Source organism: Rousettus aegyptiacus, unplaced genomic scaffold, assembly GCF_014176215.1.
Source record: "Rousettus aegyptiacus isolate mRouAeg1 unplaced genomic scaffold, mRouAeg1.p scaffold_m13_p_8, whole genome shotgun sequence".
NCBI lineage: Eukaryota > Metazoa > Chordata > Mammalia > Chiroptera > Pteropodidae > Rousettus > Rousettus aegyptiacus.
In genome coordinates this window covers 20395558-20409933 of record NW_023416311.1, presented here as the reverse complement: position 1 = coordinate 20409933, position 14376 = coordinate 20395558, and positions in this window count along the sequence as shown.

The window sequence follows — 14376 nt, the reverse complement described above, 5'->3', positions numbered from 1 at the left end:
TCAAAACGCCTTTTCCAACCTCCTGTTTGGTATGAATTTACAACAGGAAAGATCCTGGTTCTAACTAATCGCTTTACACATCGTGTGGGAGTTGGAAGAGTATAAGGCCACTAAGCTAAAGAGCATTTTAAAATTGCCTTTTCAAACACTACTGAAAAAAAATCACGCCCTAATCTTAGCTGTAAGCTAAGTATGAATTACATTTTCCATCAAAGCTGTGTTCTGGTTAGACTCTTAATGTGATCTTGATGTGCCAGTCCCATGTCGAAAACTTCTCATTGACACCATCTTTAAAAACCACATGCATTAGAGAATCAATTTTGTTTTAACTCACTGAGAGACAAGTGTGATGAATCACACTATATGGAAGTGACTTGTCAATAATATGGAGTAAATGTCAGACCCCAGTTAGGTTTATCTTCCGTATTAGCGGTAACTTTGAGGTAGGATTAGAATTTGCTTAGGTTGAGGGATAAACTGGAAGTCATAGGCAGCATTAGGGCTCAGGTTCTTGTAGTTATTTTTTAGCCTAGAACTAGGGTGACTGTGAGTGAGAATGTTAGCATTTGGCTTGGGGTTAAGAGTACATCCAGTTTCAGTTAAGGTGAGGTTTTGGGTTGAGTTATGAGTTTGGGGTTGAGTTGAAGTTAGCTCAGGGTTGTATTTGAGATTAGGGTTAGAGTCTGTGTCAGTGTGAAGCTCTGGGTTGATGCTTAGGGTTAGGTTGAAGGTTTGCTTTGAGTTGAGGTTCATAGCTGAGCCTTAGGCGAAGCTCCAAAATAAGGTTAAAGTTAGGGTCAGGATTGAGTGCATTTATAGGTTAAGGTAACTATTAAAGGTTAATTCAAGGTTTTGGATTGAATTTTGGGTTGAGTTTAGGTTTCGGGATAGGCTTAGGTTTTGAGTGGGGGTTTGAGGGTAAGGTTAACATTAGGGTTAGGGGGTGAGATGTCGCTTGAGTGTAAAAGCAGGTATCAGTCTAGGATTAGGCTTAACCTTCATGCAGGTAGAGTGTGGGTTTATGTTTAGGTTAGGGTGAAGGTGATGCTAGGGATAGTGTTAAGTTTAAGGTAGTATGAGTGTTAAGATTCAGGCTTGGGTTTGGGTTAGAGTTGGGGTTGTGATGAGGGTTAGGTTTAGGGTTAGGACTAGACATAGCTTTGAGTGTAGAGTTTGAGTTGTCTCTATTGTTAGGTTGAGTTTAGGTTCAGGGTAAGAACTAGGATTAGGGTCAAACTGAGGGTTAGTTTTAGGGCTGGGTATGTGTGTATGGGTTTCAGCCTTGGGTTAGTGTGGGGTTTACCGTGAGGGTCATGGTTAGGGTTGAAATTCTGATTGGGCCTCAGTTAGCGTTAGAGTTAAAATGAGCTTTGAGGTGAAGGCCTGGGTTTAAATTAGGTCTCGTATTAGGGTTAACATTAATGTTATGGTTAAGTTAAAGGTCAGGGTCAGGTCTAAGCTTAGCTCTGATATTTGGCTTTGGGCTAAAAGTAGGATTTTGGGGTGGGTTAAAGGTGACATACAGGTGGGAGTTTAGGTCAGGTTTAGGGTTAGGGTGAGGTTAGAAACAGAGATCAATATAGGGTTAGAGTTAGGGTGAATTTACTGTTAGGGTTCATCTTAGGGTTAGAATTAGCTTTGGGTCAGCATAAGGGTTAGTGGTAAGCTTAGTGTAACTGTCAGGTGGCGGGTTAGAGTTGGAAAGTATTTGTTAGGTTTCAAGTTAGGAACTAGGGGAAGGACTAGGAATGGGTTGCTGATTAGGGCTACTGTTTGTGTAAGGGCTAGAGAAAGGGTTAGGGTATGGTGAGGTTGAGGGTTAGGGTTAAATTGAGAGCTCATATTTTCCTTCATGTTAGGGTTAAGGTCTGGCTTGCATTTAGCTTTGCAATTTAAATTAGAGTGAGTGTTGATTTGGCAGTCAGTGCCTAGGTTTAAATTAGAGTTTGCATTAGGGTTTAGTGTTAGAGTCAGGTTCAGGATTACACTTAGTTCCTGAATTAGGGTCAGGGTGAGCATTTTGGTTGGAATTAGGTTTAGGCTTGTGGTTAAGGTTGAATTTAGGGTTGGGTTTTGAGATCATGCCAGATGGGCGCAATTTAAGCTTGGTTTAGGTTTAGTGCTCAGTTTATGACTAGGATTGGAGTTAAAGTTTGTATTAGCCTTGAGGGTAGTGACTGGGTCTAAATGGGGTTAATTCAAGTTTAATGTGAAGCCTTGAGTAAGGGTTAAGTTTAAAGTTAGTTTTATGGCTGGTGTTTATAGTAAGTTTATAGTTAGAATTATTGTAACTGCTAGGTTTAGGGTCAGGCTAATGTTAGGTTTAAGTTTAGGTTTAATTAGGATTAGAATCAAATTTAGAGTTATATTTAGAGTTAAGGTTAGGGTTAGTGTCAAATTTATGATTAAGGTTAGGCTTAGCGTTAGGGTTTGTTTTGAATTAAAGTTAGTGTTATGGTTAGGGTTAGGGTTAAGTTTAGGGGCAGATTTATTGTTAAGTTTATGATTGGGGTGAAAGTTGGAATAGTTTGCTAATTCTTTGAGGTAAGACTGAGTTTAAAAAGAGGCTTAGTATTTAAGTTAACAGGGTGAGACATGGGTGTTGGATCAGGTTTAGGGTTAGTGTTAGGTTTATGGTTGCATTCTGAGTTGGTTTTGGGGTTAGGGTTATGATTAAGTTTTGAGTTAAATCTAGGGTTAGAGTCAGGGTTAGAGTTAAGGTTTGGGTCAGGCTTAGGGTGAGAGTTAGTTTTGAGTTTAGGCTTTGGGTTTAAATTGTGGTTAGGATTAGAGTAAGTATTAGGGTAAGGACTAGGTTTAGTGTTAGCTTTAGGCTTAGGGTTTGGTTAGGGTTAGGTTTTGAGTTAAGGTTATGATTAAGGTTAGAGTGAGAGTTAGAGTAAGGACTTAGCATTAGCCTTAGATTTAGTTCTTTGGGTTGGGTTAATGTTCAATTTTGAGTTAGGAATTGGGTTAGAAATAGTGTTAATGATTAGGTTTAGAGCATGGGTTCAAATTAGGGTTAGTTATAGGGTTAGCATGAAGGTAAGGCATAACTTTAGGTTTATGATTAGTGTGAGATGTAGGGTTGAATATGTAGTTAGGGGTAAGGTAGGATCAGAGGTAGAATTAGGGCTAGGGTTAAAGTTAGGTTTACGTTTAGGTTCAGGATTAGTGTTAGCTTTGCAGTTTAGGTTAGGTTTAGCATTTGGTTTAGAGTTAGAGTTATGGTTAGGGCCAGGGTTCCAGTTCATTTTGATTTTATGATGAGTATTAGGGATAGGGTTTGGGTTAAGGTTAGATTTTGCTGTGAGTTTAGGGTTTGTGTTTAAGTTATGTTTACATTGGGATTAGATTTTGAGTTAGAATTTTAGTTTTAGGGTGAGATATAGGGATAAGGTGAGATGTATAGGAAAAGCTTTTGAATTAGTTTGAAAGTCAGATTTATATTTAGGGTGACAATTTGCTTTGAGGTTAGGATTTGGATTTAAATAGGGGTTAGGTTTCAGCCAATATTGAAGGTTTGGGTTAGGTTTAGGGTTACTACTAGATATTGGATAAATGATAGAGTTAGAGAGAGTGTTAGAGTTAGGGTTAGAGCTAGGGTTGGTGTAGATTTAAGGTTAAAGGTAGGTTTTGAGATATGGTTAGGGTGCGAACTTGTGATAGCGTTAGGGTTCGGTTGTGTTTGTGATTAGGTTAGGGTTATAGCTAGGCTGAGTTAGTTGTGAGATTCAGTTTTAGGTTTAAATTATAATTAGGTTTTGGTTCAGGGTTAGAATTAAGTTTCAAGTTAAGTTTAAGGGTTAGGGTTAGGTTTAGCCTTAAGTTTATGATAAAGGGTAGGGTTGGAGTTACCTCTGATTTTGAAGTTTGGGTCTAAATTTGGGTTAAGTGTAGATTTAGTGTTAGGGTAAAACTGTGGTCAGGTTTAGGTTTAGCATTAGAATTAGGGCCAGTTTTAGAATTAGAGCAGGTTTTGAATTAGGGTTAACATTGAATTTATGATTAATTAGGGTTAAAGTTGGACTTGTGACAGAATGAGTTGCCATGTTAGAGTTTGGTTTTAAATTAGTTCAGGTTGTGGGTAGGTTTAGAGTAGGACAAGATTAGGGTTATGTTTATGGTTCTGTTTAGGGTTTGATTTAGGGTAAGAGTTAGGGCTAGGGTAAGGCCCAGGTTTAGGTTTAGGTTTAGAATGCCTCGGCAGAGCCTCCTGATAAAACACTGATATATCTGATACTGTCCCCTCTAAGGCATTATTAAGCACTATAGCTAAGATCTTTCCATAGGTACATAAAGACTATCACCTGTTTAAGTGAGAGATTGATGTTACCACACATTCCCAGAGCCCACATTATCAGATTTATGTCAACTGGTTAACATTGCTAGTGGGGCCTGGACAAGCACAACTCTGGATACTACTTGCAGGCTGTTGAGACCTTAAAGATTGTTTAGGAGTCTTACTTTGGAATCTGTCCCTTGATTTGGAAGAAGGCAACTGCATTGTAGAATGGCTGCAGGACTCTATTCCTCAAGCTTTTACAAAAGTTATAGATTGCTCTCAAATTCAAGAGTGTAAAAGTCTTCAAGAGAAATCCACCCACTTATATTTACTTCACCTGGGTCCACACTGTCTTTCAGGAAAATTTGGGCTTGCCTAATGATGCTGAGATAACAACATCTGCCTTAAATCCAGTTTTTTCCTAATGGGTTCGAAAGGTAACTGCTCTAAAAGAACAGAGAGACTAGGAAGTTTTTCTCAGTGCTCAATGTGTGACCCATGCTGATTACCTAATGCAAACTTCCATGAAACTAGAGAAAACAAAGTAAATCATATCATGATTCCTCAACTCTAATTATTGGAGGCAAAGGCCAATTGTAAGAGGTAAAGGCCAATTGTAAAGTTAAACCTAAACCTGAAATAATCTGTCATTATTGTACCAATCCTGGTTATTCAGAAAGGGACTGCTCAAAATTCAAAACTAAACAATGACCAACAAACCTATAGATTCTAACCTGCAAAAGATGAAATCTGATGAGGCTCTGGGGAGAAAAAGAGGCTGCTTCCCCTCCTTTCTAAAAATTTGTTTTGGAAGCATCAATTCAGATTGACAACACCTTTTAGTCTGTTCTAATTGACCCAGATGTCACATGTTCTGCCTTCAACCCTATGCATCCCCTTCTTCCATGTACTAAAACAATTAAAGTCTTAGAGACTGAGAACTCACAAACATTATTTTATTCCAAATCTGTAAATTTTCCTTTGGGAAGATTGACAAATACTCTTCATTTCCTACTCAGTTTGTCTGCCCTCATTATTCAAGGCCTGAATAAATTTTTCTCCTAAGAGGGAAATATTGTTAATATTTTTATACTTCTGCAAACAAGGCCTAAAATGAAATTAATACGGAACATAAAAACATACAGAAGAAAATAGTATTTTTATTCTTTCTCTTAAGCCGAAACCATCCTCCTTGCACAGCAGCTAGAAACCATGTTGGGCAGCAATACCAGCCAGAGCAGCAAGGCCCAACTGCAGGGACCTGCATAGTGGTAGGGGGCAGTGGCTGGCACAAACATAGTGGTGGAAGGCAAAGCCAGCAGTAAGGGCAAAGCCTACTGCAGATGCATTGAGAGCTGTGGGATCTCTGGCAGTCAGTGTACACAAATGTGGCTGCTGGGTCTTATGTGTGTGTGCATGGCACTGGAAAACAACAAAAGGATTGGAGCTGGGTGCATGTGGTTGTATAGCTGGAAGGAGTAGCTGCAGGAGAGCCTAACAGTGCAGGCTACTGACAGGAGGCAGAGCCAGGTCCTCAAGTAGTTGTCAAGAATTTGTCTGTTAACTGGCTAGCACACTGCAATACAACAATGAATGCTAGTGATTTGAATCAGTCTGGGTGTGCAGATGTACAGCTTGATGGGCTAGTTTCTCTTATCAGAGTATTTGTAAGAGTTTAAAACTGGAAATAACCTTTGTTCCATCAAGGTAAATGGGTGAACGATTTCTAGTTTATCTGTAAAATAAAACACTACCAAGTAGTAAGAAAAAAAACGATACACACAAAAACATAGATAAATCTCAAGATATGTCTGCTGAGTGAAAGATTCCAGATAAACAAGAGAAATGTTTGTTGTTTGTTTTCATTAATATAAAATTCTAGAATGCAAATTAATCCACAGTGACGGAAATTAGACAAAGGTTTTCCAAGGATGGAAGGCAGTGAAGGGCAGTCAGGAGACACTTCCAAGGCACAAGATAGCTTTAGTTTATTATATTGGTAGTGCTGATGGTTTTGAAATTGTTTTAAACAAAATTGTTTTAAAAGAGAAAGAAGAGAGATCAAAGGTTAATAATATAAAGTTATGCTAACTGATTCAGGAAGAAGAGGAGTGACATTAGTTTATAAAGAGCAACCTTTCCTCAATAGATGTATTCTTCTTCCCAATGCCTGGAATCCATGCTGACCATGAGATTCAGTTTAAGCAACAAAATGGGGCAAACGGTACGATTTCTGAGCCTCGTTCTCAAGAGAACTTGTAGGTTCTTCTGTTGTCCTCTTGAGTGTCACTGCCATGTGAGCAAACCCAAGTTATTGTGCATAGAGGAGGCATGAAATTAAATCTAGGCACCAATGCTGACAGCCTGTGGATCACCAGACATGTGATTGAGTACATTCTAGAGCCAGCTCATCACCCCAACTACAGACACAAGACTGGGCAATGAAAGACCTACAGAACTACACAGCTGAGCCCAGATCACACGGCTGAACTCCAGAAGGTTGACTTAATAGAGAGTTGATCCAGTCACTACATTCTAAAGTGGATCTTCACACAGCAAATGGTAACTCATACAAGTGGCATACAAACCTGACAAAGAGCATTTGAGCTTAAGTGGTTATTGGTCATAAGAAGCTTGATCCAAGCATTTTCAAGAGAGGGAGGGACATGCAAGAAACATATTCAGAAAATTCTTTTGAAGACTTTTCTAATGAAAAGTGATATCAAAAGATTATGATGACAGAAAGGAAATAAATGTTGGGTCAAAAACAGAGTTATTTTCAGCTGTGGCACATTAAACCATGTAATGATGAGGGTTTGGTGGCAGAATTATCAATGGACAGGCAGAGCCTCTGAGGTTGAGGGCTAAGGAGTTTCACCTAGTGAAAGGGAGAAATAAACTTTTAATCACTGAAACAAAATAAAACATGCAGCTTATTAAAAACCTTAAAACCATTTGAAGATATTGCAGATCTGGGAGTCATGTTAAGACAGGGTGATAAAGTGTCTACCGTGGGTTGTGTATGTGGTCATCAGTGACTGGCGTCAGCCTTTTTCTGCTAAAGTGACATAAAATATTCTACTAGGTCTCTTGTTGATTCCAACAGCAACCCTTTTTAACTTAATGCTGTCGAATCCCTTAGAACACTTCTCAGACACAACCGCCCCCAGCCTCTTTTGGGCACAGCATGGTGGAGCCTTCTGTCTCAGGATGCAGTGGTTCCAAAAGCCTCATTAAATCATTATGAAATCATAGGCTTCAGGGGAGGAGAAGAGTGCCAAACATGTTTTTCTGAATTGTTTTTCAACAGGATGGGAGGAGATAGGCACAGGGTTTTACAGCAGTGTGATCCCCAGAGTTTCTTAGTAAAGCAGTGAAAAAAAAGGGAAAGTCTAGCTGCTCCCATAACCAGAACGGTGAGGTCTAAGCACACCAGCCTGGCACAGGCTCTATGATGAATCCACAGGCTGAGGGCTTATGGTGACAGTGGGAATCTGCTGTAACCTACCCAGAGATTTCTTGTCCTTGCAGTGTGCTTTGCCCTTCACAGTCTTGTTCCAGTTCCATCCTCTGTTCAGCTCAGCTTCAAAGCAGGGCTTTGTCTCTTTGTTGGGCAAACCCTACCATGTGGACCTCTCTGATTTGTTTCTTCTGACCCCCACAGCTTTTACACATTTGATGCAATATGACTTTTGGGAACTGTCTTGTATACCTGAACCCAAGTGTCTATAGAGATGATGACTTGGTCCTGGGTGGGGTTTCTCCCCACCATCCTTTATTTAAAACAGGAACCAGAGCTACTCTGGATATCTTTTGTGCTTTAGCCAAAGAAAAATGTAACAGCAGCACATGTAAATTTGTGTGTGCATTTGTGTGTGTTGGTGTATGTTTCACTATCTGGTGGTGTTGCTGTTTATTCTGATAATTATGTAAATTAGGCACAGAAATGTCACAAGCACTGACCGATAAGTTATAAATTTGTGCCCCCTCTCTTTCCTTTTGTATTTCTCAATACTTTGAAGAAAGAAGAAAGCCATTACCGTGTGTGTGTGTGTGTGTGTGTGTGTGTGTGTGTGTGTGTGTGTGTGTGTCTTGTCAGCGTGATTTTCTCCATCTATTCCTGGAGGGTTTAGAATAAGTGAGGTTGTTGAAACTCCACCTTTTTCTACTGCCAGGACCCACAGATCAGGTCACAGAAGCTTCCTGAAACACTGATGGCCTGATGTCAGTGTCAGGAGCCAGGGCTCAGTCTGTCTGGGTGCCTTTTGCTGGCAAGGGCACTGTTGACGTGAGATTTGAGAAGCCAGGGGTTTCAGAGCTCAACTAGCCTAAAGAGAACATGTCCCACAAATGATCAGGAATTGACTCTGAGGACCTGAGGAATTCTGGCCCAAGATCCTGAGAGGCAAAAGAAGATAAGGAGATTCTTTTTTGAGAGAGGCTAATGGCTTCTTTGATTCTGATTACTGATTTCTACAGGAAAAGATGCAAAAACTACATTATTGGGGCTTTATCTAACCATGTAGCATGTATCTGTGTTTGACTGAGTATACTGATGCTTAATGAGGGATTTACTTGATACAGCCTATGTTCTGTGCATCCGTTGTGGTTGTAATAGGAGACAATGCTTCTAAAATATTCAGTTTATCAACATGCCCATGTCCTTAGAGAAGGATTAGGTGATTTGTTTCAATGTGGTATTTCTGTCTTTAGCAGTGCCTTCTAGGATTAATACCTGTCATCTCAGCTGGCTCCCTTGCATTGCAGGAAGGTGTTAAAAGGTGTGCTTATGTTTGCAGTAAATTTTCAGCATTTTTTACTCTTACCTGTGTGAGAACCTGTGTGTGTGCATGTGCATTGTGAGTGTGTCTATGCACTTTTTGTCCCATCTAGATTGTTTTTTTTTTTTTTGCTGAGAGTTTCCTTTTCTCCTTGTTTCTTTCTGTAACATTGGCCAAAATATGGAATGTGGCATTTTGTGAAATTTTTTACATAATCCCTGGCTTGATGGCAGCTATTGATTATGGTCAGTGTAGGAGAGTTAGGGTGGCAGGAGGTGCATATCAGAGGAGGGATCCTCTGACCAGTCACTATGTGGGAAAAGTGAGAACTTGTCTTGTCCATGAAGGTCAGGGAGAGTAGGGCCTTTGGGTTGTATCACGAGCCTGGAAGCCACATCCAAAAAAATTTCTGACCAACTTCTGAGCAGAAGAGGTCCAGGCATTATGTAGTTGGAAAGCCCTGGAATTTTTTATTTATATTTTCATTATGACTACACATAAAACATCATTTTACATGCTTATTTGCGATTCATGTACTTTCTTTGATGCTGTATCAATTCAAATATTTTTCCCCTTTGGGGTTATATTCTTATTATAAAGTTCTGAGTATTTATTATACATTTTGGATTCAAGTCCATTCTCAGATATGTGACTCCCTGTCTGTGGCTTGTGTTTCCTTTTCCTCAATAGCATCTTTTAAAGAGCCGAAGTATTTAAACACCATAAACATAATTTAACAATTTTTCATTTTAGTTTGTGCATTGTGATTTTGTTGTTACATGAAAGCAATCTCAAAATTCACACTTCCTGCTCTATTTTTTTCTATCAGTTTCCATCTTTTCAGTTTTACATTTAGGCCAATGATACATTTTGACTTAATATATTACTGAGGGGTGAATCAAAGTTAACTTTTAGAACAATCGCCAATTATTCCATAACGATATTTGAAAACACCAGTCTCTCTTCACAAATTTGTTTTTGTATTTTTGTTGCAAGCTAGTCCTTTATGTCAACTGGTGAACTTTCTATTGTATTCCATTTATTTGTCAATTATTACAAAATGCCACATTATATTATCTCTATAATAAGATGAACCCAAGGAGAATAATTCCTCCAATTTTCTTCTTATTTTCTTAACTTTTATTTCTCCCAGGTGCTTTTTATTTGAATATGAATCAAAAAATAATCTTACTTAATTCAACAAAAAGTTATCTGCTGAGATTTTGACTGGTATTGCATTAAATTAATTAATCATTTTGTGAAGAATAGACATCTTGACATGAGCTCTCTGGCCCATGAACTTTTCACATATATTATTTGGTTATTTTTAAGATTTTCTCAGAAATTTTGTGATTTTTAGTGCATGAACCTTGCACAAATTTTGTCATTTCTTCCTAATACATTTTACAGTATGTTATTGTAAATGGGGGAAATTTTTAAATTCTATTTTATCTCCATTAGTAGATAAAAAGACAATTGATTTTACTGTTTTTCTTGTATTCTGAAATGTTTCTAAAGTCCCATATTAGATTTTATGGCATGGTTTTGTAAATCGAAAGTTTTTAGATCAATAACTACATCATATTTGAATAAAGACAGTTTTACTTCTCCCTTTGTGGATTTCTGTCACTCATTTTTCCTGCCATATTGTACTTGTGAAAGCCTATGGTAAATGCATAAGATAAGTGGTGAGAATCGACATGTTTGCTAATGGTAGGAAGGAAGCATTCATTTTTTCCCTTATTGAGTATGATATCAGCCATAGGTTTTTGTAAATGCCCTTTTTCTGTTCTTCATTGCTGAGAGTTTTTATTAAGAGAGAATGTTACATTCCGTCACATGGTTTCTGCAACGAATCTTTTTCCTTTGCTAATACATTGACTAACATTACTTGATATAGAGCTATTGTGGGACATTTGAATAACTGCATGAGATCTCCGAGTCATAATATATTCCCATATACATATCTGGATTCAAGTTACTAAGATCATTGTTGAGAATTTATGCATCTAAATTATGGAGAGACACTGCGTTATTATATTCTTATAATATCTTTGTCTGCTGTTGGTATCAGGTTAATGTGGTTGCCCAAATGAAGAAAGGATGTACTACATATCCTTCATGTTTTAATCCAGAATCCATAGAATTTGTATTACTTCTAACTTGATCATCTGGGTAAATTCACCAGTGAAGCAAACATAGATGTTATTTTCTCCCCAATCTTTGGTTCTGGAGTTAATCTTACCATTTAAAATTTATTGTCTGATATTCTGCTATAGCCCCAAAGCTAATACATTATGGAGAATGATTGCAACTAGATTTGTAAATGGAATGGGAAAGATCATTGTCTCATATTCAATTTGCGTCAAGATTCTTCAAGGGTGAAGAAATTGATTGGAGACTTCTCCACTTTATTTTGTGATACAGAACGTGTAATATATACTTCATCTGTGCATTAAAGTTTAGTAAAGCAACCTATATATGGAGTTTTGAATGCTGTGTGAGCAAGAAACTTATTAATCTACATGAGATGCTAAGATCTCTTCAGGTTTTCTGTCAACTTTGAGCAGAGTCAAGAAATTAGTATCTTACAGGACTGGGAACAGAAAGAATTTAAAAAGTCAACTTTAAGGGGATATAAGGCATGATAAATATCTGAATGGTAAATAAATTACCCTCATAATGAAAAATCATTAATAAATAGGCAAACTCTTTAAAAGTAGAGAAAAATTTAATTCAGTGCTCCTAGGTTAGGAAAGTTTAAATAAATCAAATTAGGAATTCAAAAGCACTCATTCACATAATTATTGTGGTGGCTCTATTTGGCATATATTAAATTTATATTCTACATGAATGGTAAATATCTATCAAGTGCTTAGGGAAGAGTGAGAAACAATGGGCCATTTTAGAAGAAAATTTCCAAGTCTATAAACAGGAGTAATAAAGACAAAATTATTTGAGCAATTTTGCAAAATATGTTTCAGTTCAAAATAAAAAACCACTCCATAAAAACAGCCTAAAGATATCTGAAAGATTTAGTCAGAATTAACAACACACAAAATTGAACACTATGCAAAAACTCAAAACATTTAAACATAAGAATGAATGAAAGGGCTAAGAACCAATAATTGGATAAAATAGTTGAACAAAAATTATTAAGAAACTAATTATTGAATTTTCAAATTAATACTGAAAAAGTTAAATTTATAACCAAATATTCAAAGGCATGAATAATAAAAAATTAATGATAGGAAATGAAACATTAAATCTAGAAAAATCTAAATAGAAGAGCTGTTTTAAAGATCAAACAACTTATGTTATATGTAAGTTAATATTAAGTAAGAGAATGTTCAAATGTAAGATTAAAAATGATTTAAAAGAATTAATTGCAAATAACATTTTTAAAAACTATCACAGGAAAACCTTCCTAAAGTTTACCAAAAAAAAAAAGAGAAAAAAGAGAAAAATACAGTCTGAAATAAAATGTTTCTTACAAAAATATAATATTTAAAAAATTTTAAGTTCCCACAAGTCAGGCATGCATGCCCAAGACCTCAAGTCAACATGCCTTTGCCCACTGCCATTCATCTGTCTGGACATAGGTCCTTCTCAGTCCGTTGTCGTGCCCCAGAGTGAGATGGAAATGAACATGACAACAATATAGATGGATGCCTCAGAATGCATGCATTAGAAAATATTTAAAACTTACTGTCAGACCACAATTCCTATATTTTTAGTCTAAGCAACATACTCGTCAGAATTAAATCACCTTGTTAAGCTCAAGCAGTTCTAAGGGAAAAAAATTATCTAAGGTGAGGTTTAGAGAAAGACTGAAAAGGTTGATAAAATTAACATAAGTGGAGTGTAAAGAAATCCATTAAAGAGTAAATACTGGTGAAGGATAACAAGCAAGTAAAAAATATTAAAGAAACTAAGGAGACATGCAAAAATAAAAAATGAAGGTTTGAGGAATTATGAAGACAAACAAGATATTAGTTTGCTGATGAACACTGGGGGGAAAACAGCCTAATATAATAAGAAATAAAATAAAAAGAGGCAGAAGTAGTCAATAAAAAGCACCAGAAAATAATGAATATCAAAGAGAAAAACAGCTGGCTTCCTAATCAAAAGAACAGCAGAGCAAAAAACTTATATAGAGACAGAGAGTCTGCATGCAAGGAAGCACTTACTGAGGATGAAATATGTAAGGTATTGATAATATGTGCCAGTGGAAAGGTAAAGATGAAGAAGTGCTTAAGAAAAATTTCCTGCAAGGGTACAAATATAGGTAAAAAAAATTAAGTGATATGGCCAAAATTTTTGAAAGACAAATAGACTATGAAAGAGTAAAGTAAAAGAAAAACAAAAGAAAAAATGAGAAATAAAAAGAAGACAAAAACAAACAAACAAACAAACAAACACAAAACTAAGAGCTGAGAAATTAGACCTCACTATCTGGCTAGCATCAATAGCATTAACAATAGCTGCGATGTATTGATAGCTAGTCCTCCCTCCACGGAGCATTGATTGGGCAACTCACCTGGGCTGGTCATGATGTAGAAGGAACCTGAATACATGTACAAGTTTCCCCTCCCATCCCAGAGCTTCAACTTGCCTGGGGTCTGAACTGTTTTCCTTTGGCAGAGGAGGAAACTGAGGACCAGGTGAGGGAGAGACAAAGCTCCTGGGGTTAAGGGGATGGGTAGACGGAGTGGCTTTTGGTCTTTCTCAGTCAACCAAAAGCCTTAAAGATAAATCATGCCAACTGGAGAACCAGGAGGTCAGAGCACAGGTGAGATTGGAACCACACATGGCTTTCTGTGTCATGGGCACCCTGGGACCAGACCAACTTTCAATGCTTCAGGAGTGGGCAGAGCAGAGACATTCAGACCTTTAACATCCAGTCGATTTTCAGGCCTACTTATTGAAGAACTGGGAAGGAGCTGTTCAGACCTTCTCCTGGGTTTTCTCTGAGACAAGGGCCCTCTGTGGTGGAAGGTTGACCATAACTGCTTTTATTAGCTGGGAACCAGAGCTCATCCTGACCCCTGAGCTGAATTTAGAAAGAATCCCAGACCTGAAGGCTAACTGTGTGCCTAAAGCTAACTGCCTTCATAGACTCAGCCCTGACCCTAATGCTGACAGTAAGACTGTGCTAACCTTCCCTTACCTTATCCCTTTATCATGATTCTTGATGTGACTGACATTGGACCTGAAGCTCAAGGCAACCTCTCAATCTGTTATAAACCTAATCCTAACATTAACCTTAAAGCCAACCTAGAACATAGCCCTCACCTTACTCCAAACCAA